Source organism: Pseudophryne corroboree, chromosome 2 (assembly GCF_028390025.1).
Source record: "Pseudophryne corroboree isolate aPseCor3 chromosome 2, aPseCor3.hap2, whole genome shotgun sequence".
Lineage (NCBI taxonomy): Eukaryota > Metazoa > Chordata > Amphibia > Anura > Myobatrachidae > Pseudophryne > Pseudophryne corroboree.
Window position 1 is genome coordinate 581649884 of NC_086445.1, and position 27640 is coordinate 581677523.

Here is a 27640-nt window from a genome sequence, read left to right on the forward strand (position 1 = left end):
GGACCTTAACGTGGTGTTGAGTTTCCTTAAGTCGCACTGGTTTGAACCACTTAAAACGGTGGAGTTAAAATATCTCACTTGGAAGGTAGTCATGTTGTTAGCCTTGGCTTCGGCTAGGCGAGTGTCGGAGTTGGCGGCTTTGTCTCATAAAAGCCCCTATCTAGTTTTCGATATGGATAGAGCGGAATTGCGGACCCGTCCTCAATTTTTGCCTAAGGTGGTGTCATCTTTTCATATGAACCAACCTATTGTGGTGCCTGTGGCTACACGAGACTTGGAGGATTCCGAGTCCCTTGATGTGGTCAGGGCTTTGAAAATTTACGTGGCCAGGACGGCTAGAGTCAGAAAAACAGAAGCACTGTTTGTCCTGTATGCAGCCAACAAGGTTGGCGCTCCTGCTTCAAAGCAGACTATTGCTTGCTGGATCTGTAACACGATTCAACAGGCGCATGCGACGGCTGGATTGCCGTTACCAAAATCGGTCAAGGCCCATTCCACTAGGAAGGTGGGCTCGTCTTGGGCGGCTGCCCGAGGGGTCTCGGCACTACAGCTGTGCCGAGCTGCTACTTGGTCGGGTTCAAACACCTTTGCAAAGTTCTATAAGTTTGATACCCTGGCTGAGGAGGACCTCCTGTTTGCTCAATCGGTGCTGCAGAGTCATCCGCACTCTCCCGCCCGTTTGGGAGCTTTGGTATAATCCCCATGGTCCTTACGGAGTCCCCAGCAATCCTCTAGGACGTAAGAGAAAATAAGATTTTAAACCTACCGGTAAATCTTTTTCTCGTAGTCCGTAGAGGATGCTGGGCGCCCGTCCCAAGTGCGGACTACTTCTGCAAGACTTGTATATAGTTTTGCTTACATAAGTTTTATGTTATTGTTTTCATCGGTCTCCGACTGATGCTATGTTGTTTTTTCATGCTATTAACTGGTTAGTTTATCACAAGTTATACGGTGTGAATGGTGTGGGCTGGTATGAATCTTGCCCTTGGTTTAACAAAAATCCTTTCCTCGTACTGTCCGTCTCCTCTGGGCACAGTTTCTCTAACTGAGGTCTAGAGGAGGGGCATAGAGGGAGGAGCCAGTGCACACCCATAACTAAAGTCTTTCTTAAAGTGCCCATGTCTCCTGCAGAGCCCGTCTATCCCCATGGTCCTTACGGAGTCCCCAGCATCCAATATGGACTACGAGAAAAAGATTTACCGGTAGGTTTAAAATCTTATTTCTCTGACGTCCTAGTGGATGCTGGGACTCCGTCAGGACCATGGGGAATAGCGGCTCCGCAGGAGACAGGGCACAAAATTTAAAAGTTTGACCACTAGGTGGTGTGTACTGGCTCCTCCCCCTATGACCCTCCTCCAAGCCTCAGTTAGGTTTTTGTGCCCGTCCGAGCAGGGTGCAATCTAGGTGGCTCTCCTAAAGAGCTACTTAGAAAAAGTTTGTTAGGTTTTTTATTTTCAGTGAGTCCTGCTGGCAACAGGCTCACTGCAACGAGGGACTTAGGGGAGAAGAAGTGAACTCACCTGCGTGCAGGATGGATTTGCTTCTTAGGCTACTGGACACTAGCTCCAGAGGGACGATCACAGGTACAGCCTGGATGGGTCACCGGAGCCGCGCCGCCGACCCCCTTGCAGATGCCGAATAGAGAAGAGGTCCAGAAACCGGCGGCAGAAGACGTCTCAGTCTTCATGAGGTAGCGCACAGCACTGCAGCTGTGCGCCATTGCTCTCCGCACACTTCACACCAGCGGTCACTGAGGGTGCAGGGCGCTGGGGGGGGCGCCCTGGGCAGCAATGTAATATACCTATTCTGGCTAAAATATATCACATATAGCCCCTGGGGCTATATGGATGTATTTAACCCCTGCCAGGTTCCAAAAAAACCGGGAGAAGAAGCCCGCCGAAAAGGGGGCGGGGCCTATTCTCCTCAGCACACAGCGCCATTTTCCTGCCCAGCTCCGCTGCGAGGAAGGCTCCCAGGACTCTCCTCTGCACTGCACTACAGAAACAGGGTAAAAACTAGTGATGAGCGGATTCGGTTTTACTCGGTTTTACTCGGTTCTCAAAACCGAATCTTATTGGCTATCCAAAACACGTGACATCCGTGAGCCAATAAGATTCGGTTTTGAGAACCGAGTAAAACCGAGTAAAACCGAATCCGCTCATCTCTAGTAAAAACAGAGAGGGGGGGGCACTTATTGGCGATATTTATAATATTTGAGCTGCTATAAAGGGAACACACTTATTAAGGTTGCCCCTATATATATTTATAGCGCTTGGGTGTGTGCTGGCAAACTCTCCCTCTGTCTCCCCAAAGGGCTAGTGGGGTCCTGTCTTCTATCAGAGCATTCCCTGTGTGTCTGCTGTGTGTCGGTACGTGTGTGTCGACATGTATGAGGACGATGTTGGCGTGGAGGCGGAGCAATTGCCTGTAATGGTGATGTCACCCCCTAGGGAGTCGACACCAGAATGGATGGCTTTGTTTATGGAATTACGGGATAGTGTCAGCACGCTACAAAAGTCGGTTGACGACATGAGACAGCCGGCAAACCAGTTAGTACCTGTCCAGGCGTCTCAGACACCGTCAGGGGCTGTAAAACGCCCTTTACATCAGTCGGTCGACACAGACCCAGACACTGACACTGAATCCAGTGTCGACGGTGAAGAAACAAACGTATTTTCCAGTAGGGCCACACGTTATATGATCACGGCAATGAAGGAGGCTTTGCATATCTCTGATACTGCAAGTACCACAAAAAGGGGTATTATGTGGGGTGTGAAAAAACTACCGATAGTTTTTCCTGAATCAGAGGAACTGAATGAAGTGTGTGATGAAGCGTGGGTTACCCCAGATAGAAAACTGCTAATTTCAAAGAAGTTATTGGCATTATACCCTTTCCCGCCAGAGGTTAGGGCGCGCTGGGAAACACCTCCTAGGGTGGATAAGGCGCTCACACGCTTATCAAAGCAAGTGGCGTTACCGTCTCCTGATACGGCCGCCCTCAAGGATCCAGCTGATAGGAGGCTGGAGAATACATTAAAAAGTATATACACACATACGGGTGTTATACTGAGACCAGCAATCGCCTCAGCCTGGATGTGCAGTGCTGGCGTGGCTTGGTCGGAGTCACTGTCTGAAAATATTGATACCCTGGATAGGGACAGTATTTTACTGACTATAGAGCAGTTAAAGGATGCATTTCTTTATATGCGAGATGCACAGAGAGATATTTGCACTCTGGCATCAAGAGTAAGTGCGATGTCCATATCTGCCAGAAGAAGTTTATGGACGCGCCAGTGGTCAGGTGATGCGGATTCCAAACGACATATGGAAGTATTGCCGTATAAGGGGGAGGAATTATTTGGGGTCGGTCTATCGGATCTGGTGGCCACGGCAACGGCCGGAAAATCCACCTTTTTACCCCAGGTCACCTCCCAGCAGAAAAAGCCGCAGGCTTTTCAGCCGCAGTCCTTTCGTTCCTATAAGAACAAACGAGCAAAAGGACATTCCTATTTGCCCCGAGGCAAAGGAAAGGGTAAGAGACTGCAACAAGCAGCTCCTTCCCAGGAGCAGAAGCCCTCCCCGGCTTCTACAAAGGCGTCAGCATGACGCTGGGACCTTACAAGCAGACTCAGGGGCTGTGGGGGGTCGCCTCAAACATTTCAGCGCACAGTGGGCTCACTCGCAGGTGGACCCCTGGATCCTGCAGGTAGTATCTCAGGGTTACAGGTTGGAATTCGAGAAGTCCTCTCCTCGCCGTTTCCTAAAGTCTGCTTTGCCAACGTCTCCCTCCGACAGGGCGACGGTATTGGAGGCCATTCACAAGCTGTATTCTCAGCAGGTGATAGTCAAGGTACCCCTCCTACAAGAACCTGTACATACAAAAATTCAAGTTCAAGATGGACTCACTCAGAGCAGTGATAGCGAATCTGGAAGAAGGGGATTTTATGGTGTCCTTGGACATCAAGGATGCTTACCTTCATGTTCCAATTTGTCCTTCACACCAAGGGTACCTCAGGTTCGTGGTCCAAAACTGTCATTATCAGTTTCAGACGCTGCCGTTTGGATTGTCCACGGCACCCCGGGTCTTTACCAAGGTAATGGCCGAAATGATGATCCTTCTTCGAAGAGAAGGCGTCTTAATTATCCCTTACTTGGACGATCTCCTGATAAGGGCAAGATCCAGAGAACAGCTGGAGGTCGGAGTAGCACTAACCCAAGTAGTGCTCCAACAACACGGGTGGATTCTGAATTTTCCAAAATCCCAACTGATCCCGACGACACGTCTGTTGTTCCTAGGGATGATTCTGGACACTGTTCAGAAAAAGGTATTTCTTCCGGAGGAGAAAGCCAGGGAGTTATCCGATCTAGTCAGGAACCTCCTAAAACCAGGAAAAGTATCTGTGCATCAATGCACAAGAGTCCTGGGAAAAATGGTAGCTTCTTACGAAGCGATTCCATTCGGCAGATTCCATGCACAAACTTTTCAGTGGGATCTGCTGGACAAATGGTCCGGATCGCATCTGCAGATGCATCAGCGGATAAAATTGTCCACAAGGACAAGAGTGTCTCTGCTATGGTGGTTGCAGAGTGCTCATCTGTTAGAGGGCCGCAGATTCGGCATACAGAACTGGGTCCTAGTGACCACGGATGCCAGCCTGAGAGGCTGGGGAGCGGTCACACAGGGAAGAAACTTCCAGGGCGTGTGGTCAAGCCTGGAGACGTCTCTTCACATAAATATACTGGAGCTAAGAGCAATCTACAATGCTCTAAGCCTGGCAAAACCTCTGCTTCAGGGTCAGCCGGTGTTGATTCAGTCGGACAACATCACGGCAGTCGCCCACGTAAACATCCCGGGAGTGGACAACTGGGAAGCAGACTTCCTCAGCAGACACGATCTGCACCCGGGAGAGTGGGGACTTCATCCAGAAGTCTTCCACATGATTGTGGTCCATTGGGAAAGACCAATGGTGGACATGATGGCGTCCCGCCTCAACAAAAAACTGGACAGGTATTGCGCCAGGTCAAGAGACCCTCAGGCAATAGCTGTAGACGCTCTGGTAACACCATGGGTGTACCAGTCAGTGTATGTGTTTCCTCCTCTGCCTCTCATACCAAAAGTACTGAGAATTATACGGCAAAGGGGAGTAAGAACGATACTCGTGGCTCCGGATTGGCCAAGAAGAACTTGGTACCCGGAACTTCAGGAGATGCTCACGGAAGATCCGTGGCCTCTACCTCTAAGACGGGACCTGCTTCAGCAGGGACCGTGTCTATTCCAAGACTTACCGCGGCTGCGTTTGACGGCATGGCGGTTGAACGCCGAATCCTAAGGGAAAAAGGCATTCCGGAAGAGGTCATCCCTACCCTGGTAAAAGCCAGGAAGGAGGTGACTGCACAACATTATCACCGCATTTGGAGAAAATATGTTGCGTGGTGTGAGGCCAGGAAGGCCCCGACGGAGGAATTTCAACTGGGTCGATTCCTACATTTCCTGCAAACAGGATTGTCTATGGGCCTCAAATTAGGGTCCATTAAGGTTCAAATTTCGGCCCTGTCGATTTTCTTCCAGAAAGAATTGGCTTCAGTTCCTGAAGTCCAGACTTTTGTAAAAGGAGTACTACATATACAGCCCCCGGTGGTGCCCCCAGTGGCACCATGGGATCTTAATGTAGTTTTGGATTTTCTCAAATCCCATTGGTTTGAGCCACTCAAATCGGTGGATTTGAAATATCTTACATGGAAAGTAACCATGCTACTGGCCCTGGCTTCAGCCAGGAGAGTGTCAGAATTGGCGGCTTTATCGTATAAAAGCCCATATCTGATTTTCCATTCGGACAGGGCAGAACTGCGGACGCGTCCTCACTTTCTGCCTAAGGTGGTTTCAGCGTTTCACCTGAACCAGCCTATTGTGGTGCCTGCGGCTACTAGCGATTTGGAGGATTCCAAGTTGCTGGACGTTGTCAGAGCATTGAAAATATATATTTCAAGGACGGCTGGAGTCAGAAAATCTGACTCGCTGTTTATACTGTATGCACCCAACAAGCTGGGTGCTCCTGCTTCTAAGCAGACGATTGCTCGTTGGATTTGTAGCACAATTCAACTTGCACATTCTGTGGCAGGCCTGCCACAGCCTAAATCTGTCAAGGCCCATTCCACAAGGAAGGTGGGCTCATCTTGGGCGGCTGCCCGAGGGGTCTCGGCATTACAACTCTGCCGAGCAGCTACGTGGTCAGGGGAGAACACGTTTGTAAAATTCTACAAATTTGATACCCTGGCTAAGGAGGACCTGGAGTTCTCTCATTCGGTGCTGCAGAGTCATCCGCACTCTCCCGCCCGTTTGGGAGCTTTGGTATAATCCCCATGGTCCTGACGGAGTCCCAGCATCCACTAGGACGTCAGAGAAAATAAGATTTTACTTACCGATAAATCTATTTCTCGTAGTCCGTAGTGGATGCTGGGCGCCCATCCCAAGTGCGGATTGTCTGCAATACTTGTACATAGTTATTGTTACAAAAAAATCGGGTTGTTATTGTTGTGAGCCGTCTGTTCAGAGGCTCCTACGTTTGTCATACTGTTAACTGGGTTCAGATCACAAGTTGTACGGTGTGATTGGTGTGGCTGGTATGAGTCTTACCCGGGATTCAAAATCCTTCCTTATTGTGTACGCTCGTCCGGGCACAGTATCCTAACTGAGGCTTGGAGGAGGGTCATAGGGGGAGGAGCCAGTACACACCACCTAGTGGTCAAACTTTTAAATTTTGTGCCCTGTCTCCTGCGGAGCCGCTATTCCCCATGGTCCTGACGGAGTCCCTGCATCCACTACGGACTACGAGAAATAGATTTATCGGTAAGTAAAATCTTATTTTTTTGTTCTTCAAAATCTTACTTTAACGTCACACAGAGGTCCGCACACAAAACTCACCTCAGTTTAATTCTAGTTATATTATTCACGAACTTGCTGTGGCAACGGGGGTCATTCCGAGTTGATCGCTAGCTGTTTTCGTTCGCAGCGCAGCGATTAGATAAAAAAGCGGCACTTCTGCGCATGCGTATGTGGCGCAGTACGCACGAGCGACGTACTTTCACAACAGCCGATGCAGTTTCACACAAGGTCTAGCGATGCTTTTCAGTCGCACTGCTGGCCGCAGAGTGATTGACAGGAATGGGGTGTTTCTGGGTGGTAACTGACCGTTTTCGTGGAGTGTGTGTAAAAACGCAGGCGTGTCAGATACAAACACGGGCCTGCCTGGGGAAACGCAGGCGTGGCTGACCGAACGCAGGGCGTGGTCGTGACGTCAAAACAGGAACTAAACAGTCTGAAGTGATCGCTAGCTAGGAGTAAGTCTCGAGCTACTCAGAAACTGCACACTCTTTTTTTGTAGCAGCGCTGCAATCCTTTCGGTCGCAGTTCTGCTAAGCTAACATACACTTCCAGAGGGCGACGGCTTAGCATTTGCACGGCTGCTAAAAGCAGCTAGCGAGCGAACAACTCGGAATGAGGGCCAATGTCGGATACTACAGCTAGTTTAGTTATAAAAGAAAGGCTTAAATGTTTAGGCAACTATTCTGCATCTGTGTGCACATGATCCTGACACCTGTTTAACTCTACATGCCACCCATTTCTGCACTTTGGGGGTAATTCCAAGTTGATCGCAGCAGGAAATTTTTTAGCAGTTGGGCAAAACCATGTGCACTGCAGGGGAGGCAGATGTAACATGTGCAGAGAGAGTTAGATTTGGGTGGGGTGTGTTCAATCTGCAATCTAATTTGCAGTGTAAAAATAAAGCAGCCAATATTTACCATGCACAGAAATAAAATAACCCACCCAAATCTAACTCTCTCTGCACATGTTATATCTGCCCCCCCTGCAGTGCACATGGTTTTGCCCAACTGCTAAAAAATTTCCTGCTGCGATCAACTTGGAATTACCCCCTTTGTGAGCCGTAGGAAACATTGACATACATCATTACCCTGATCAATATATCCTGCTGTTGATGGGGAAGCATGGAGCAAACCTTTGTTCCTTTATGAGACCCTTCCACTACAGGGTCTTCCACTGCCCCTTACATCACCTGACATGCAGGTTAATGTATAAAGCAGTGATAAGCGAGGAGAAGTGAGCCAGTGGAGAAGTTGCCCATGGCAACCAGTCAGCATTGAAGTAACATTTATAATTTGCATACTATAAAATTATACAGAGCAGCTGATTGGCTGCCATGGGCAGCGTCTCCACTGGCTCACTTCTCCTATCTTATCACTGCTTCATACATTTACCCCATGAAGAGTTACAGGCACGGGATGCGGTCAAGATCCCGCCGGACGGAATCCCGGCGGTCGGAATACCGACACTGGAATCCCGACTGGCACAATCCCGACATATTCTCCCTCTGTGGGTGTCCACGACACCCATAGAGGTAGAATAAATTAGTGTGGCGAGCGCAGCGAGCCCGCAAGGGGCTGCGTTGCGCTTGCCCCCTGTCGGGATTGTGACGGTCGGGATTCCGGTGTCGGTATTCCGACCGCCGGGATCCCGTCCGGCGGGAGCCCGTCCGGCGGGATTTCGTACTGATCCCACAGGCACTGTGCATTGGCTAGTCTATGTTTCCATGTTTCTGTTATCCCCGTTGTTAGCTGTGTTTGAAGGAATTGACCAAAGGAATTGGCGTATCCCTTAGACCAGCATTAAATAATTAGAGAATAGATTACCTCAGAGTGGCAAGTTTAATTGCAAGGGTAAAGGAGTTCCAAGGTCCAAGCACACCAGGTTCCCCATTTGGTATTAGACACTGCCAATAAGATTTATTCATATGTGACAACTCACCTCCCCTTACTATGAGGAGAGTAATGAAATTAAGTTGAAACATTTTTAGGAATTAATAAGCAAAAATAAAAGAAATAAAGTAAAAATAATTTTTTTTTTATATGAATTCATAAATAAAACCCATTCCCTTAGACATGCAAAATTGGGCAGCAATTGCCCCACACTGGTGAAACTCATCCCTTTTCAAGGTTCGCAAATATAGAATGTTTATCAAAATCAGATGGGACATCAAACGAAAACATTGGTAGTATCGATGTTTCTCTAACGTCCTAGTGGATGCTGGGGACTCTGTAAGGACCATGGGGAATAGACGGGCTCGGCAGGAGACATGGGCACTTTAAGAAAGAATTTAGATTCTGGTGTGCTCTGGCTCCTCCCTCTATGTCCCTTCTCCAGACCTCAGTTTGAATCTGTGCCCGGACGAGCTGGGTGCTGTTTAGTGAGCTCTCCTGAGCTTGCTATAAGAAAGTATTTTGTTAGGTTTTTTTATTTTCAGGGAGCTCTGCTGGCAACAGACTCCCTGCATCGTAGGACTGAGGGGAGAGAAGCAGCCCTACTCTCTGCAGATAGGTCCTGCTTCTTAGGCTACTGGACACCATTAGCTTTAGAGGGATCGTACACAGGATCTCACCCTCGTCGTCCGATCCCGGAGCCGCGCCGCCGTCCCCCTCGCAGAGCCGGAAGACAGAAGCCGGGTGAAAGAAGCAAGAAGACTTCGAAATCGGCGGCAGAAGACTCCAGTCTTCACTGAGGTAGCGCACAGCACTGCAGCTGTGCGCCATTGCTCCCACACTACACCCACATACTCCGGTCACTGTAAGGTTGCAGGGCGCAGGGGGGGTGGGGGGGCGCCCTGGGCAGCAATTAGAGACCTCTTTGGCAAAAGTTTGCATATATACAGTTGGGCACTGTATATATGTATGAGCCCCCGCCAAAAATTGTACATGAAAGCGGGACAGAAGCCCGCCGTCAAGGGGACAGGGCTTCTTCCTCATCACTCACCAGCGCCATGTTTTTTCTCCACAGCACCGCTGAGAGGAAGCTCCCCAGCCTCTCCCCTGCAGTTACACGGTAGAAGAGGATAAAAAGAGAGGGGGGGCACATAATTAGGCGCAAAAATCAATATAAACAGCAGCTACTGGGTTAACATTAAGTTACTGTGTTATTCCTGGGTTAATAGCGCTGGGGTGTGTGCTGGCATACTCTCTCTCTGTCTCTCCAAAGGGCCCTATGGGGGAATTGTCTTCAGATGAGCATTCCCTGAGTGTGTGGTGTGTCGGTACGTGTGTGTCGACATGTCTGAGGTAAAAGGCTCCCCTAAGGAGGAGATGGAGCAAATATGTGTGTGAGAGGGTGTCTCCGTCGACGACGCCGACACCTGTTTGGATATGTGTAATTAAGTGCTAAGGTGAATTTATTGCACAAAAGATTAGAGAACAGACAGGGAATCTACCCATGTCTGTCCCTATGTCGCAGAGACCTTCAGAGTCTCTCAATGATCACTATCCAAAATAATAGACACTGATATCGACACCGAGTCTGACTCCAGTGTCAACTACGATAATGCAAAGTTACAGCCAAAATGGCAGTAAAGTATTCAATATATGATTATTGTAATAAAAGATGATTTGCATATCACTGATGACTCATCTGTCCCTGACACAAGGGTACACATGTTTAAGGGGAAGAAAGCTGAGGTAAATTTCCCTCCTCTCATGATGAAAAAGAGCGGGAATCTCCAGACAAGAGACTGCAGTTTCCCACAAAGAATTCTCAGGGAGTATCCTTTCCCTACTAGGGCCAGGATACGATGGGAATCTTCCCCTGGGGTGTCACGTTTGCCCAAAAGGTAGCCCTGACGTAACAGCTATCCTCAGGGATCCTGCAGATAGCGTGCACATTCTGGTACACTACTCAGACCGGCGATTGTGTCGGCATGGGTTTATAGCGCTGTGGCAGCGTGGACAGGTAGCTTATCAGCAGAGATTGAGACCCTAGTATGTATGTATATATATATATATATATATATGTATATATAGATATATATATATTAAAGATGCTGTCTTGAGAGATATATATATATATATATATATATATAAACATGCCCAAAGAGACATGAGTCTACTGGGTCCTAGAGTCAAAGCTATGTCAATTTCTGCTTGACGTGTCCTGTAGAATATGCAATGGACAGATGATGCCGACTTAAGTGGCATATGGAAGGCTGAGGATTGTGTGGAGAAGGGTTCTCTGACCTGGTCTCCACAGCTATAGCTGGTTATTCTGATATTTTGCCTTATATTCCTGCACAGCCTAGGAAAGCACGACATTATCAAATGCAGCCTTTCGAACAAAGAAACAAGAAAGTCCGAGATGCGTCCTTTCTTGCCAGAGGCAGGGGCAGAGGAAAGAAGCTGCACAACACAGCTAGTTCCCAGGAACAGAAGTCCTCCCCGGCCTCTACAAGATCCACCGCATGTCGCTGGGGCTCCACAGGCGGAGCTAGGCCCGGTGGGGGCACGCCTTCGTAAGTTCAGCCACAAGTGGGTTCACTCCCTGTTAGATCCCTGGGCAATAGATATTGTGTCTCAGGGATACAAGCTGGACTTTGAGGAGATGCTCCCTCACCGACGGCCCTGCCGGCTTCCCCCCCATGAGAGGGAAACAGTGTTAACTGCAATTCGCAAATTGTATCTAAAACAGGTGGTGGTCAAGGTTCCCATCCTTCAACAAGGAGGGGGTTATTATTCGACCATGTTGTAGTCCCGAAACCGGACGGTTCGGTCAGACCCATATTGAATTTAAAATCCCTGAACATATACCTGAAAAGGTTCAAGTTCAGGATGGAATCGCTAAGAGCGGTCATTGCAAGCCTGAAAGGGGGAGATTTTATGGTGACTCTGGACATAAAGGATGCATACCTTCATCTCCCCATTTATCCACCTCATCAGGCATACCTCAGAATTGCGGTACGCGATTGTCAATACCAATTTCAGAACCAAGGTAATGGCGGAAATGATGGTGCTCCTGCGGAAGCAAGGTGTCACTATTATCCCATACTTGGACGATCTCCTCATAAAAGCGAGATCAAGAGAGCAGTTGCTGAACAGCGTATCACTTTCTCTGGAAGTGTAACGGCAACACGGCTGGATTCTATATATTCCAAAGTCGCAGTTGGTTCCTACAGCTCATCTGCCTCTCCTAGGCATGATCCTAGACACAGACCAGAAAAGGGTTTATCTCCCGATAGAGAGAGCTCAGGACACTGGTCAGGAATCTATTAAAACCAAAACAGGTGTCAGTGAATCACTGCACTCGAGTCCTGGACGGATGGTGGCATCATACGAGGCCATTCCCTTCGGCAGGTTCCATGCGAGGACCTTCCAATGGGACTTACTGGACAAGTGGTCCGGATCACATCTTCAGATGCATCGGTTAATCACCCTATCCCCCAGGGCCAGGGTGTCTCTCCTGTGGTGGCTGCAGAGTGCTCACCTTCTCGAAGGTCGCAGATTCGGCATTCAGGACTGGGTCCTGGTGACCACGGATGCAAGCCTCCGAGGGTGGGGGGCAGTCACACAGGAAAGAAATTTCCAAGGGCTGTGGTCAAGTCAGGAGACTTGCTTTCACATCAACATCCTGGAACTAAGGGCCATATACAACGCCCTACGTCAAGCGGAGTCCCTGCTTCGTGACCAACCGCTTCTGATTCAGTCAGACAACATCACCACAGTGGCTCATGTAAACCGCCAAGGCGGCACAAGGAGCAGGGTGGCGACGGTAGAAGCCACCAGAATTCTTCGCTGGGCGGAGAATCACGTAAGCGCACTGTCAGCAGTGTTCATTCCGGGAGTGGACAACTGGGAAGCAGACTTCCTCAGCAGGCATGACCTCCACCCGGGAGAGTGGGGACTTCATCAAGAAGTCTTCACGCAGATTGCAAGTCGGTGGGAACTGCCACAGGTGGACATGATGGCATCCTGCCTCAACAAAAAGCTGCAGAGTTATTGCGCCAGGTCAAGAGACCCTCAGGCGATAGCTGTGGACGCACTGGTGACACCGTGGGTGTTCCAGTCGGTCTATGTATTTCCTCTTCTTCCTCTCATACTCAAGGTGCTGAGAATCATAAGAAAAAGAGGAGTGAGAACAATACTCATTGTTCCGGATTGGCCAAGAAGGACTTGGTATCCAGATCTGCAAGAAATGCTCACAGAGGACCCGTGGCCTCTGCCTCTAAGACAGGACTTGTGCAACAGGGGCCCTGTCTGTTCCAAGACTTACCGCGGCTGCGTTTGACGGCATGGCGGTTGAACGCCGAATACTAGCAGAAAAAGGCATTCCGGATGAGGTCATTCCTACGCTGATAGAGGCTAGGAAGGATGTGACAGCTCAACATTATCACCGTATATGGCGAAAATATGTGGCTTGGTGTGAGGCCAGGAATGACCCTACGGAGGAATTCCAGCTGTGCCGTTTCCTTCACTTCCTACAGTCGGGAGTGACTTTGGGCCTTAAATTGGGTTCCATTAAGGTTCAGATTTCGGCCTTATCCATTTTCTTTCAAAAAGAACTGGCTTCTCTGCCTGAAGTTCAGACGTTTGTAAAGGGAGTGCTGCATATTCAGCCCCTTTTGTGCCTCCAGTGGCACCTTGGGATCTTAACGTGGTGTTGAGTTTCCTGAAATCACACTGGTTTGAACCACTCAAAACGGTGGAAGTAAAATATCTCACGTGGAAGGTGGTCATGCTATTAGCCTTGGCTTCGGCTAGGCGTGTGTCAGAATTGGCGGCTTTGTCACATAAAAGCCCTTATCTGGTTTTCCATGCGGATAGAGCAGAATTGCGGACCCGCCCACAATTTCTGCCGAAAGTGGTTTCATCCTTTCATATAAACCAACCTATTGTGGTGCCTGTGGCTACTACTGACTTGGAGGATTCCGAGTCACTGGATGTGGTCGGGGCTTTGAAGGTTTATGTAGCCAGAACGGCTAAGGTCAGGAAAACAGAATCTTTGTTTATCCTGTATGCTTCCAACAAGCTTGGGGCGCCTGCTTCAAAGCAAACTATTGCTCGCTGGATCTGTAACACGATTCAGCAGGCTCATTCTGCGGCTGGGTTGCCGCTGCCTAAATCAGTTAAGGCCCATTCCACAAGGAAGGTGGGCTCTTCTTGGGCGGCTGCCCGAGGGGTCTCGGCATTACAGCTTTGCCGAGCGGCTACTTGGTCAGGTTCAAACACCTTTGCAAAGTTCTACAAGTTTGAAACCCTGGCTGAGGAGGACCTTGTGTTTGCTCATTCGGTGCTGCAGAGTCATCCGCACTCTCCCGCCCGTTTGGGAGCTTTGGTATAATCCCCATGGTCCTTACGGAGTCCCCAGCATCCACTAGGACGTTAGAGAAAATAAGATTTTACTTACCGGTGAATCTATTTCTCGTAGTCCGTAGTGGATGCTGGGCGCCCGTCCCAAGTGCGGACTTCTTCTGCAATGCTTGTATATAGTTATTGCTTAAATAAAGGTTATGTTATAGTTGCATCAGAGTTTATCTGATGCTCTGTGATTGTTCATACTGTTAACTGGGTAAGGTTATCACAAGTTATACAGTGTGATTGGTGTGGCTGGTATGAGTCTTACCCTGGATTCCCAAAATCCTTTCCTTGTACTGTTAGCTCTTCCGGGCACAGTTTCTCTAACTGAGGTCTGGAGGAGGGACATAGAGGGAGGAGCCAGAGCACACCAGAATCTAAATTCTTTCTTAAAGTGCCCATGTCTCCTGCGGAGCCCGTCTATTCCCCATGGTCCTTACGGAGTCCCCAGCATCCACTACGGACTACGAGAAATAGATTTACCGGTAAGTAAAATCTTATTTTTTCACATTGGTCAACAAACATTGTTTAGTACTAAACATTGGTTTGGAAATACCAATGGTTTTCAGTTTTTCTATTTGTTTGAAGTACACTAGCTACATAACACTCCAGGCAAGGGATTAGGTATGGCATCCCGGTGGGCGGCATGCCGATGGTCACATGACCGAAAGCTGCATCCCGACAGTAAAAATTCTGACATTGGAGGGGGTAAGTAGTTTTACCCTCCCCTATCACCTACCCTACCCCTTGGTCGGTGGCGGCAAAGGTTAACTCTCTGGAGGTGGAGGCTAGTGTCTAACCCTAACCCCCCTAGTGCCTAACCCTAAACCAGGCCTTATCTCTAAGGCGACCCCTGATACTTACCTTTGGGCTGTGGGTGTTTTGGCGCTGGTCTCCTGGGTGGTGTCGGGATTCTGACATCGGTAACATGATTGCCGGCATCCCGACTTCCAGGATGCTGAACGCATCCCCAGGCAAGGAATAGGAACATAAAACCGCCTATGCCATAATAATACATTTATCTTATGAGCTATCACTAACAGGGTGTTACTGTATATGTATACCTTGTCACTCTTCACAAAACATCCATTGCACAGCATGCAATGCCTGGGACTCAAACTCTAATCCTCACATACTACAAGGAAGCCTTGTAAATTGAACTATATGAAGCTCTAATTGTCGGTTTAGACCAGGGGTGAAGAACCTGCTGCCGTCCAGCTGTTGTTGAACTACAGATCCCAGCATGCCTTGCAACAGTTTTAGCATGGCCAAATAGCAAAACTGTCGCAGGGTGTGCTGGTATGTGTAGTTCAACAACAGCTGGAGGGCCAAAGGTTCCCCACCCCTGGTTTAACCATTGAAGCTAAGCAGATATATGTAGTGTGTGGCTGCGGATTGGATGTGTGGCTGCCACACTACATATATCTGCTTTGATGCAATGATTTAAACTGACAATTACTACTTGTGTGCAGTACACACTGGCCGATATATCATCCGTTCTGTTGAACGCCCGATATACACGGTTCCGTCGGCCAGTGTGTATAAGCGATATGTCTGTGAACTCCGTCGTTCACAGGCATATCGCGTCGGCCCTGCTGCACAGCCGACGGACAATATATTGTTAGATGTATTGGCATGTTAGTGTGTGTACAGGCGGTCAGTTGACCGCCCATACACATCCTGCAGCAGCAGCCGGCGGTGAGTGACAGCTGAACTGGGCGGGTGTGTGTAAATGCCTGCCCAGTTCATGACGTCAGTCCCCGACGGATTGGGCAGTGTGTATGCACAGCACACTGCCCGATCCGGCTTTAGATATACGTATCTGCAGATCAGTTGATCTGCAGATATATGTGTAGGTGTGTACCCAGCATAAGGGACAGAAATTTACTTAAATCTCTTCACTAATCTACAGGTTGAGTCTCCCACAGAATGCATTTATGTTTTGTATACACCTTATACACGCAGCCTGAAGGCCATTTTATACATTTTTTTTTTTTTAATCATTGTGTACATTAAACAAAGTTTGAGTACACTGAGCCTTCAGAAATCAAAAGATTCACTATCTCAGTTGTGCTCAAAAGATTTTGTATTTCAGAATATTCCGTATTTTGGATATGGGAGACCCATCCTGTACTAGCAAAATCTTGGATTTGGGCCCTCATTCCGAGTCGTTCGCTCGGTAATTTTCATCGCATCGCGTTGAAATTCCGCTTAGTACGCATGCGCAATAATCGCACTGCGACTGCGCCAAGTAATTTTACAATGAAGATAGTATTTTTACTCACGGCTTTTTCTTCGCTCCGGCGATCGTAGTGTGATTGACAGGAAATGGGTGTTACTGGGCGGAAACACGGCGTTTTCGGGGCGTGTGGATAAAAACGCTACCGTTTCCGGAAAAAACGCAGGAGTGGCCGGAGAAACGGGGGAGTGTCTGGGCGAACACTGGGTGTGTTTATGACGTCAGACCAGGAACGACAAGCACTGAACTGATCGCAGATGCCGAGTAAGTCTGAAGCTACTCTGAAACTGCTAAGTAGTTTGTAATCGCAATATTGCGAATACATCGGTCGCAATTTTAAGAAGCTAAGATACACTCCCAGTAGGCGTAGGCTTAGCCTGAGCAACTCTGCTAAATTCGCCTTGCGAGCGATCAACTCGGAATGAGGGCCTTGGTGCATAGAACTACCTGCTGCAAGCCTTGACATTCTAGTGCTAGTACAGGTTGAGTATCCCTTATCCAAAATGCTTGGGACCGGAGGTATTTTGGATATGGGATTTTTCCATATTTTGGAATAATTGCATACCATAATGAGATATCATGGCGATGGGACCCAAGTCTAAGCACAGAATGCATGTATGTTTCATATACACCTTATACACAAAGCTTGAAGGTCATTTTAGACAATATTTTTTATAACTTTGTGCATTAAACAAAGTGTGTCTACATTCACACAAATCATTTATGTTTCATATACAACTTATACACACAGCCTGCAGGTCATTTAATACAATATTTTTAATAACTTTGTGTATTAAACAAAGTTTGTGTACATTGAGCCATCAGAAAATAATGGTTTCACTATCTCAGTCTCACTCAAAAAAGTCCGTATTTCGGAATATTCCGTATTTCGGAATATTTGGATATGGGATACTCAACCTGTACTATATCTACTGTAATTCACAAGTGAAATGAATATATGTCATATATTCTGTAAAACATATTTATATTTTGTAAGGAGTGATGTCACAATTCATATATCTCATTCTGAGTTGGTGATAGCAATAAGAGGATTGAAGTAGTACAATCCTTCACCCAGTGTATAGTTTATCATTTATTAGATAGAGAGAACGCCATCAAAAAATGGTTAAGTACCTTTAAACAATAGACCCACTAGTCGGTAATATTTAATTTTGCATAAATGTTCTCACCCTCAGTTATTTGCAGCTTTCATGCATCGACCCTTACCACCAAAGATGTGGGGAGTGGTGTTAGTAGGGGAGAGGTGTCAGTGAAGGGCTGCACATGCAAATGCGGGCCGTGCAGACCTGATGAAGGCAAAAACACAATAGGCTTATCTTTTGCAGCTAATATCAGGGCCACCAAGACATCAGACGATACTAGAGAGTGGGCATTGTCAAATGTGGAGTCATGGATGTAGAGTCATGGATGTAGAGTCATGGATGCACTGCATGCAATTCCCTCTGAATCACCAAATGGGGGCCGTTGCTCCACCTCTCAAGTTGACCCCGGCCCCCGTGACAAGAGTGAGCTCGGGTAATCTTTACCTGCCCGGCCCTCTTCTCTGTGCCCCTCCCTAATATAGAGCTGGTACAGCTACACACTAATGATGATGAAACAATTACATTTTAGGAAACCAGCGCTAAATACACACAGTTCTAATATAGTAACATAGTAACATAGTATCTGAGGTTGAAAAAAAGACAATTGTCCATCGAGTTCAACCTATTTGTGGTCTCCTATGCATGATGATTTGACTAAAATTTCTGACTGATGCTGCTGTCAGCCGTTGCATTTTATCCCTATTTATAGTAACTATAATGCATGACTATGCTCCATACCCCTGGATATCCTTATCCATTAGGAATTTATCTAACCCATTCTTAAAGGTGTTGACAGATTCCGCCATTACAACTCCCTCGGGCAGGGAATTCCAAACACGTATTGTCCTTACCGTGAAAAAGCCTTTACGCCGTATTGTGCGGAATCTCCTCTCCTCTAACCTGAGCGAGTGTCCACGAGTCCTCTGTGTTGATCTAACCAAAAACAGGTCCCGCACAAGCTCTGTGTATTGTCCCCTTATATATTTGTAGATGTTGATCATATCCCCTCTTAGTCTCCGCTTTTCCAATGTAAACATGCCTAGTCTTTCAAGCCTTTCCTTGTATTCCATTGTCTCCATGCCCTTAATTAGTTTGGTCGCCCTCCTCTATACCTTTTCTAGCTCCAGGATATCCTTTTTGTAGTACGGTGCCCAGAATTGTACACAGTATTCAAGGTGTGGCCTTACTAGTGATTTATATAACGGGAGTATAATACTCTCGTCCCTAGCATCAATACCCCTTTTTATGCATGCTAATATCTTATTAGCCTTCTTTGCTGCAGTCCAACTTTGGGTACTACTGCTTAGCTTGCTATCTATGAGGACACCAAAGTCCTTTTCCAGTACAGAATCCCCTAATTTTACCCCATTTAGTAGGTAGGTGTCATTTTTGTTCTTGTTACCACAGTGCATTACCTTACACTTGTCTGTGTTGAAGTGCATTCTCCATTTGGCTGCCCATGCTTCTAATTTAACTAAGTCTTTCTGAAGAGACTCGGCATCCTCCTCTGTATTTATAGCCTTACACAATTTGGTATCATCTGCAAAAATTGACACCATGCTCTCTAGACCTTCTGTTAGGTCGTTAATGAAAATATTGAACAATAGCGGTCCTAATACTGAGCCTTGCGGCACACCACTTAGCACTTCAGTCCAAGTTGAAAAAGATCCATTAACCACAACGCGCTGCTCCCTATTATCTAACCAGTTTTTGACCCAAGTGCATATTGTGCTTCCTAGCCCTGATTCTTGTAGCTTGTAGATAAGTCTCATGTGTGGTACAGTATCGAACGCTTTGGCAAAGTCTAAAAAGATTACATCCACGTCTTTACCCTGATCTAGGTTTGCGCTTACTGTTTCATAAAAGCCAAGTAAGTTGGTTTGACAGGATCTGTCCTTCATAAACCCATGTTGATTCCTTTTAATGACCTTATTGACTTCAAGGAACTTCTGAATACTATCTCTTAGAATACCTTCCAATACTTTCCCCACTATAGATGTAAGACTATCTGGTCTATAATTACCTTGTTCAGCTTTACTTCCCTTTTTGAATATAGGCACTACTTCCGCTATACGCCAGTCTTTGGGAACCATACCTGATATAACTGAATCCTTAAAGATCAAAGATAGCGGTTTTGCCAGTTCAGAGTGAAGCTCCATTAGAACCCTTGGGTGAATACCATCGGGCCCTGGTGATTTATTAATCTTTAAATGTTTTAATCGGTCACAGACTACTTCCTCGCTTAAATAAGTACCTATCAGTGGGATATTCTCATTATTGAGATTGTGTGTCAGTCCCTGAATTGGGTCCTCTCTAGTGAATACTGTTGAAAAAAACTCATTTAGTGTGTCCGCTATGTCATTATCATTTTTGCTTAAGACTCCCAACTTGTCTTTTAAAGGGCCTATACTCTCCTTCTTTAATCTTTTTTATATACTTTTTTATATACGGGAATTACCTATTTGGAAAATGTTATTAGCACTGTTCATGGTAATCTGAGGAGTGTGGTGCAGTGGAGGATATTGGAAGGATAATAAAGAAACCTTTATACAATATGAACACCGGTCAAAACATTTATGTAAGTGTAATGGGCCCTACACACTGGGCAATGTTACTGAAAGATATGAACGAGATACCGTTCATATCTTTCAGTGTGGAGGCACCAGCGATGAACGATGCGCGGTCCCGCGCTCGTTCATCGCTGGTGCCCCGTCATTTGTGCATGCAGGCCAAAATGGACGAGATAATCCATATTTGCCTGCACTGCTATGGAGCCGGGTGACGGGGGGAGTGAAGAAACTTCACCCCCCCCCTATCACTGCCCCCCAGCCGCCGGGTCGCCCGTATCCGCCATCGGGCAGCTCGGCGGCAGATCGACAAATGTGTAGGGCCCATAAGGGTGCTCACCTGCTGATCGATTTAAAGAAACCTTTATGTGAATGCAGGGTTGAATGAATATGTAAGTGTCATTCTGATTCATTTAAATTAAAAAGCAATCCGGTCAGTGTTACTATACCTGTCCTGTAAAAGGAATCATCTTAGAACTCTGTGGATTTAGCGTTGGTTTTCTAAAATGTCATTTGTTTCATTATTGCTTATGAAAGATTTTGGAGTGTCTCTTATATTGTGCTTACCAGCTGCTTTAGAAATCATATATAGCACAGGGTTAAATATTTTCATCTGTGTGAACGCTGATGATGACAACTTGTAGTAAATGAAGTAGCCTCATTTCAAGATACCTATAGCTCTGCCTCTGTGCGAAAAATATACTATTTATGTGCTTTCTACTGAGCATTTCCAATTCTGTATCATGTATTTATTGTTATAGATTACAAACTGGTTTTACCCTATATGAGATCACATCACTAGATTGCACCCCAAACTGTGGTATTGTGATCGTATTGCCACAGGTGAATGAGATTGAAGAGTTTGGGGATAAAATGAAAATTTGATGGAACACAGATAAAAACAATGTCATTGTAGACAGCCTAACCTCAGCTTTTACTTTTTAGTAACACCTTTATAGAAGCTATAAAAATGTATGAAATATTTACATTGTGTACATCGCAATATTTACAATAGACATACACAAAGGAAAAATAAAAAAGTATCCATAGCTTGTATTTAAGAATAATAATCTAGTGCTAAATATTTATGTACAGTATATCTATATATATATTGACCTCTGCACATAAGAAGGGGATCCGGTCTTTAGGTCGACAGTAAGTTGGTCGACAATGCTTTGGTCGACAGTAAGTAGGTCGACAGGGTTTCTAGGTCGACAGGGTCTTTAGGTCGACATGTTCTAGGTCGACAGGTCAAAAGGTCAACATGAATTTTTCAATTTTTTTTTTTTTTTACTTTTTCATACTTTTCGATCCACGTGGACTACAACTGAGAACGGTGCGCATGCGAGGGGACACGGTGCACTAATTGGGGTTCCTGGTCACTGTACGGAGAAAACGGCACCCAAAAAAAATATCAAAAACTCATGTCGACCATTTAACCTGTCGACCTAAAGACCCTGTCGACCTACTTACTGTCGACCAACAGTGGTCGACCCAAACACTGGCGACCTACTTACTGTCGACCTTACATACCACATCCCATAAGAAGACCCTTACTGCCATTTATGTATGTGTATATATATATATATATATATATATATATATATATATATATATATATATATATAAAATATAGAGTATAAGGTACTAGGGGTTACGGCGACCAATGGTGTTTAAAATATAGGTTTTTTAGAAGACTCAGTAAAGCTTTAGAAAAAATATGGGCGGATCATAAAAGATTTTTTGGGGTTTTGAAATTTTTTTCAATAAATTTATTTTTAAAAAATGACATATATATAGAGGTTTAAAAAACAGCACATCTTAAATGAATATACATAATATCATAGAGAATGTATAAGGTGAGACTATACATACGACCTAGAAGGACTGATAAAAAATGTGTACATCTACAGAAAAAACAAAGGGGGAAACTTTTTTGTAAAAAGCTATAGCACCAACAAAGGTAAAATAGAGTAAAAGTTGAATAGAAAATGCATTGTAAAAAAATGTATTATAAAAAAATATTATATGCAAAAAATAGCTTATCTTAATATGGAAGGTCAAGACAGGAGTGCACTCCTGTCTTGACCCTCCATATTAAGATAAGCTATTTTTTATATATAATATTTTTTTCTAATACATTTTTTCATTTTTTGAGTCTTCTAAAAACCTATATTTTAAACACCATTGGTCGCCGTAACCCCTAGTACCTTATACTCTATCTTAAATTCTTATAGCATCTTACCAATGCTAAAACTTTAGGGATTGGCTGACGCCCTCTGTAAGGGAGTGTTTATTTGTCGATTCTTGATTTTGATTTAGGGTTTTTCACCATCACATGTGGCGCTATACTTTCATTATTTATATATATATATATATATATATATATATATATATATATATATATATATATATATATATATACCTATACATATACATATACATAGCATGTGGACGGCGGCACTCTGTCCAAAAAATACAAGTCAGGCAGACATTATTACACCGTCTTTAGGCAAGTATAAACACAAAAAGACAAATACTCACATTATAACCCGTCACCGCAGGTATGTCGGCGGTGTCCGGAAGCGGAAGACTGACGCCCACCAGATGACATCACCACCCATCCGTTGCCATCGCAACCCATAATTAAAAAAACAGCAGTCTGTTGGAGATAAATATAGTATACGTAGTATAAAAAAAATACACATCATAGCAAAGCATATTAATACACATGTATAGACAGAAATAACGAGCAGACAGATCAAAAATATAAACTGTCTGGACAATTTAAGTGAATGCAGGCAAACCTAACTGCTCAATCAATCAATCAATCCCCTGGGTGCCAGTGTATCTAGCACACACACACACACACACACACACACACACACACACACACACACACACACACACACACACACGTATTGTTCTATAAACAAAATAGTTAATACAATGCACCTCTCAATCTGTAATTAATCAACATGTGTATTACTGGAATTATTATAGTTAATCTCTATATTCTGCTAAAAGCTTTGCTAATGTAATAATTTGGATTATCTGTAGTTTAATAGTGGAAGGACTAGAGGTTTTATGTTTAATCATTCTTTCATAAGGATTATAAATAGAGGAAGTGATATTATGCCAGATAATCTTACATGCTCCTAAGAATAAAGCATGTAATGTAACGTGGCAGCAGCCTACTCTTCTATCATTTTCCCTCTATAGCGTACATTATATTAAGACCTGACTAGGGTCTTCTTAATGAATCAGATATCCTAGTGCATGATGACTGAGTGTTCTCCCCACTCTACTCACTGTGTGATCAGGGTGAGACTAGAGGGAGGAGACTCTCTTTATAAGAAGATTTGAGGATTTAAATCTCACACGGAGGGATCAGATCATGTTTAAATATGACTGAGGATATTGTAGACAAAGAGCCTCTTCCTGTTTTACATCATTTGCGGTATGGTTCATATGTACATTGTTTACTGTACACATAAATAGACTTGCTCGCATGTATAATAAAAGCACAAATGAGCTGATCCTTTTTACTTTATCATGTATTTTCTCAGTATGTTACATACAACCTTCATCTGTGTGAATGTAGCCAGTATATCTGCATGGGGTTTATTGATTTCTATGCTACCTGCATTCTATTCCGATCATACTGTGCAGCTGTCAGGAAGGAAACAGAGTGGAAGTACAGTATATGTGTATCGTGTAACAACTGCTGCCTAGCACATACTGTGTTAGAGGTGATCGCATTCATAATGCAATACTGAGTTTGTGTATTACATTAAATATTATCCAGAAAAAGAAAAAGATACAGCCAGTATAACTAATTGAAAGATGCACATAACAGGTGGTGGCATGGATCTCGAGTGTGGTCCTGTTCATATTCAGACAGCACACTGGTCTAAAGTGGACTGCAGTTGATCTTTACTAACCTGAGCTTTTATCAAACCTCAAGCATTCCTTTGCTTTTATGTGCCTCTTGCAAACTAACGTATCAAAGGCTAAATCACACTTCAAGGCTTAAAACTGCCATCCCGATTTGCATACATGGCAGGTATACAAACTTGCCCATATATTAAGTTGCCATTTTCCTAATTGTATGGGGCACCATCCAGGGCTGCCATCACAAAGAAATTGCAGGGCCCGGGACTGACAGGCAGCCTCCCCCCCCCCCCCCCCCCCCACACACACTGTAGAATAGCACCAATTAACGTGTGTGTGTGTATTATATACACATGCATGCATGCATACATACAGGGCCCGGGATTGTAGGGCCCGGGATACTGATGCCTCTGCCTGTCTGCCTCCATCCCCGCTGTTCTGCTGCTCTCCTCTGTCCTTCTGCTGTATTGAAAACGTTTCTCCCAAAATAGCCGCCGCCACAGAGAAGACAGTTATTCAAGATACTAGAGGGCTCCTCTAGTTTCTTGAATAACTGTCCCCTCTGTGGCGGCGGCCATTTTGGGAGGAAAGTTTTCAATACAGAGCTGCTGGAGGGTCAGAGGACAGCGGCAGAACAGCGGGGACGACCGCGGAATGGCAGGGACGGCGGCGGGCAGGCAGGTGGCTGCATGAGCATCCCGGGCCCTCCTCTCTCTGTCAGAGAGGCTGGGCCCGGGACAGCTGTGCCCCCAGCACCCCCCTGATGGCGTCCCTGGCACCATCATGTAAAAAAGAAAAGAGCTATGTTGCCAGCTCAACCAAACTTGTTAATTATGGCAAAATAGGATAACATTAACTAAGTGGTTCCCAAATGTCTTGAATCATGGTGCCCCAGAGAATCAGCATTTTTTCATGCTCCCACTAAGCCAAGATTTTCTTGTTGAGAAATTCAGAGAAAAATTTTAAGTACAGATATGTCCTCAGGTATTACTGCTGCGGCATGCCAAACAGTCCCTCTTGGAGCACCAGGTCTGACTCTGCTAGCGTCTAGCATCTTTTTACCTGAAAATGCGTCTTAGTTGCAGTGTCATGTGCCTAGGACACACGAGGAGACTGTGCTTATTAATTTATATATGACACTTGTATATCTGTGTGCGACTGAGTTTCTGAATCTGTACATGAAGTGCTACAATGTAGCAGCCGCAACTTTCTTCCAATGCTCCGTATACAGACTCAGTCACATGCAATATACAAGTGTCATATATCAAATTAATCAGTACAGTCTCCTGGTGCTTCCTAATTGCATCGCATTGCAACTAAGACACATTTTAAGCTAAAATGATGGTCAGTGTTAGCAGAGTTGCATGGGACTTCACTGCTCACTCCCGTCAGGCATCTCACGCTGCATGGCGTATTGAGGCTAGATGTATGAGGACACATGTGTCATTTGTGATCACCTGTCCTACTTAGGGTCTCTGTACACAAGACAGTGACTGCGGCATTAGCATTTCTTTCCAGATCCACTGAGTACAAAGATGCAGTCAGGCTGGTATTTGTGTCCGACTCTGAATCAGGCCCATAAATCTTAATAAGATGCAATACATAGATAAGCCCAAGTTTTGCAGAAGGCTAATGCTGGTCCTCTCTTGGACCCTGTATGTAAGTAGTACTGAAGCATTGGTTCATTTTTTTAGGGAATATAATACACAAAAATTGATATTCATGCTTTATATTAATACTGTTGACACCTGTGTATGAAGTATTCAGAGAATACCACAATGCCACAGTCAGCACAAACCTCTGTACAAATGCTGTCAGTGTGGATTTAAGTTAGCATTGTGCCCTCCTTGTTACCTAGCAGGGATATTCAATAGGCAACTGTCCAGCTACTATGTAACTACTCATCCTAGCATGCCCTGCCCATAGTTTTAGCACGCCCTAATAGCAATACCACTGTCATATACAGTGACATGAAAATGTTTTTGCCCATTTTCTGATTTCTGCTATATTTGTCATACTAACTTGTTCAAATCTTCAAATAAAATGAACATAAGACAAATACAACTTGGGTAAACACAAAAGTTGTCAATGTGAAAATTAATTTCCTCCCCTAAACCTAATAACTGGTTGTGCCACCTTTAGCAGCAACAACTGCAACCTAACACTTCTGATAACTGGACCTTAGTCTTTCACATCGCTGTGGAGGAATTAGAATTATGGCCCACACTTTGCAGAATTGCTGTAACTCGGCCACATTGGAGGATAAACTGCCTGTTTAAGGTCCTGCTACAGCATCTAACTTTGATTCAAGTCAGGACTGTGACTAGGCCACACCAAAACCTTCATTTTGTTTCTTACGAGCCATAACCCAACTGTGCATAAGCATCAAATCATGGCCTAATGATTTTCTGGTAGAGAGAAGAACTCATGATTATCAATTATGATAAGTCGCCCAGGTAATGAAACAGGAAAGCATCCCCACACCATCACCCTACCACCAACATATCTGACTGTGAGTATGATGTCTTATTGTGGAATGCTGTGTTAGCTTGACGTCAGATGTAAAAGGACCCATGTCTTCCAAAAAGTTTACATTTTTGAGTCACCAAACCCCAGAACATTAGCTCGAAAGGTTTGTGTGTTTTTGGCAAATGTGAGACAAGGCTTTATGTTCCTCTTGGCAAACAGTGGTTTTCACCTAGTATGGATACTATTTTGCCCAGTCTCTTTCTTATGTGGAATCAGGAACACTGACATTAACCTAGGTGAGCGCAGACTCCAGTTCCTTAAATTTTCCTCTTGGATCTTTTGTGACATCTGAATGAGTTATTCATACACTCTTGGAGGACTTTTGGTAGGCTAGCCACTCCTGGGAAGATTCACCAATGTTCCAAGTTTTCTCTATTTGGAGACAGTAGCTCTCACTATGGTTTGCTGAAGTCCCAGAACCTTTCAAAAATGGCTTTGTAACACTTTCCAGTCCGATATATATCAAAATCTTTCTCATCTCTTTTGGAATTTCTTTTGATCTCTGCATACTGTGCTGCTTGTTGAGATCTTTTAGCCAACTTCACTTAGCTGAAAAGACTATTTAAGTGATGTTTAGATTCAACAGGGTTGGCAGTAATCAAGCCTCTTTGTGTCTAGTCTAATTGAACTCAATTATCAATTCATTTTGGCTCATTGCTTGAAAGGATAACTAAGGGGACAATTACTGTTTCATGCAGGGTCAGCTGGTATCAGATAACTTTTTCCTTCAATGAAACAAAATTAAATGATCATTTAAAAACTGTACATTGTGTTTACTCATGTTGTCTGTGTCTTAAGGTGTGTACACACAGTGAGATCCTTGCTATGCCCGATTTTGACTTTGCTCTTTCCCTTGAACTCCCCCAGAGCCCAGATAGCACAGATTTTGAATATATGTACTTTCGATTTTGTCTATGTACGATTTTGACTAAGTGCCAATTTTGACTATACTTTGTACTAAATAGTACATTAGATAGTCAAGATTGACTTGCTTGCACAGTCTATCTAGCCTTGCGATACCGACCCCATGGGAGCGTGCATCAGGATCGAATCGGTATCGCAAACTGCCTAACACACTGCGATTTCCACTAACTTTCCTTGCGATTTTGACTATATAGTCAAAATCT

At 45.1% G+C, this 27640-nt stretch overlaps 1 protein-coding gene and 1 long non-coding RNA gene across 4 annotated transcripts in view; one reads left to right on the forward strand and one right to left on the reverse strand.

The window, feature by feature from the left end:
* SDC3 (syndecan 3) overlaps nt 1–27640 on the forward strand; it is a 223332-nt gene that overhangs the window by 68651 nt on the left and 127041 nt on the right. The gene's annotated exons all lie outside the window — the stretch shown is intronic.
* LOC135036960 (uncharacterized) overlaps nt 1–27640 on the reverse strand; it is a 251028-nt gene that overhangs the window by 64270 nt on the left and 159118 nt on the right. The window contains exons 1-2 of one of the 2 annotated variants that reach the window (XR_010231579.1): nt 24358–24454; nt 22635–22752 (exon numbers count right to left, since the gene is read on the reverse strand). This is a non-coding gene — a long non-coding RNA (uncharacterized LOC135036960). Of the gene's footprint in view, nt 1–22634; nt 22753–24357; nt 24455–27640 lie in introns of those variants that run through there. The other variant, XR_010231585.1, reaches the window with a different exon arrangement.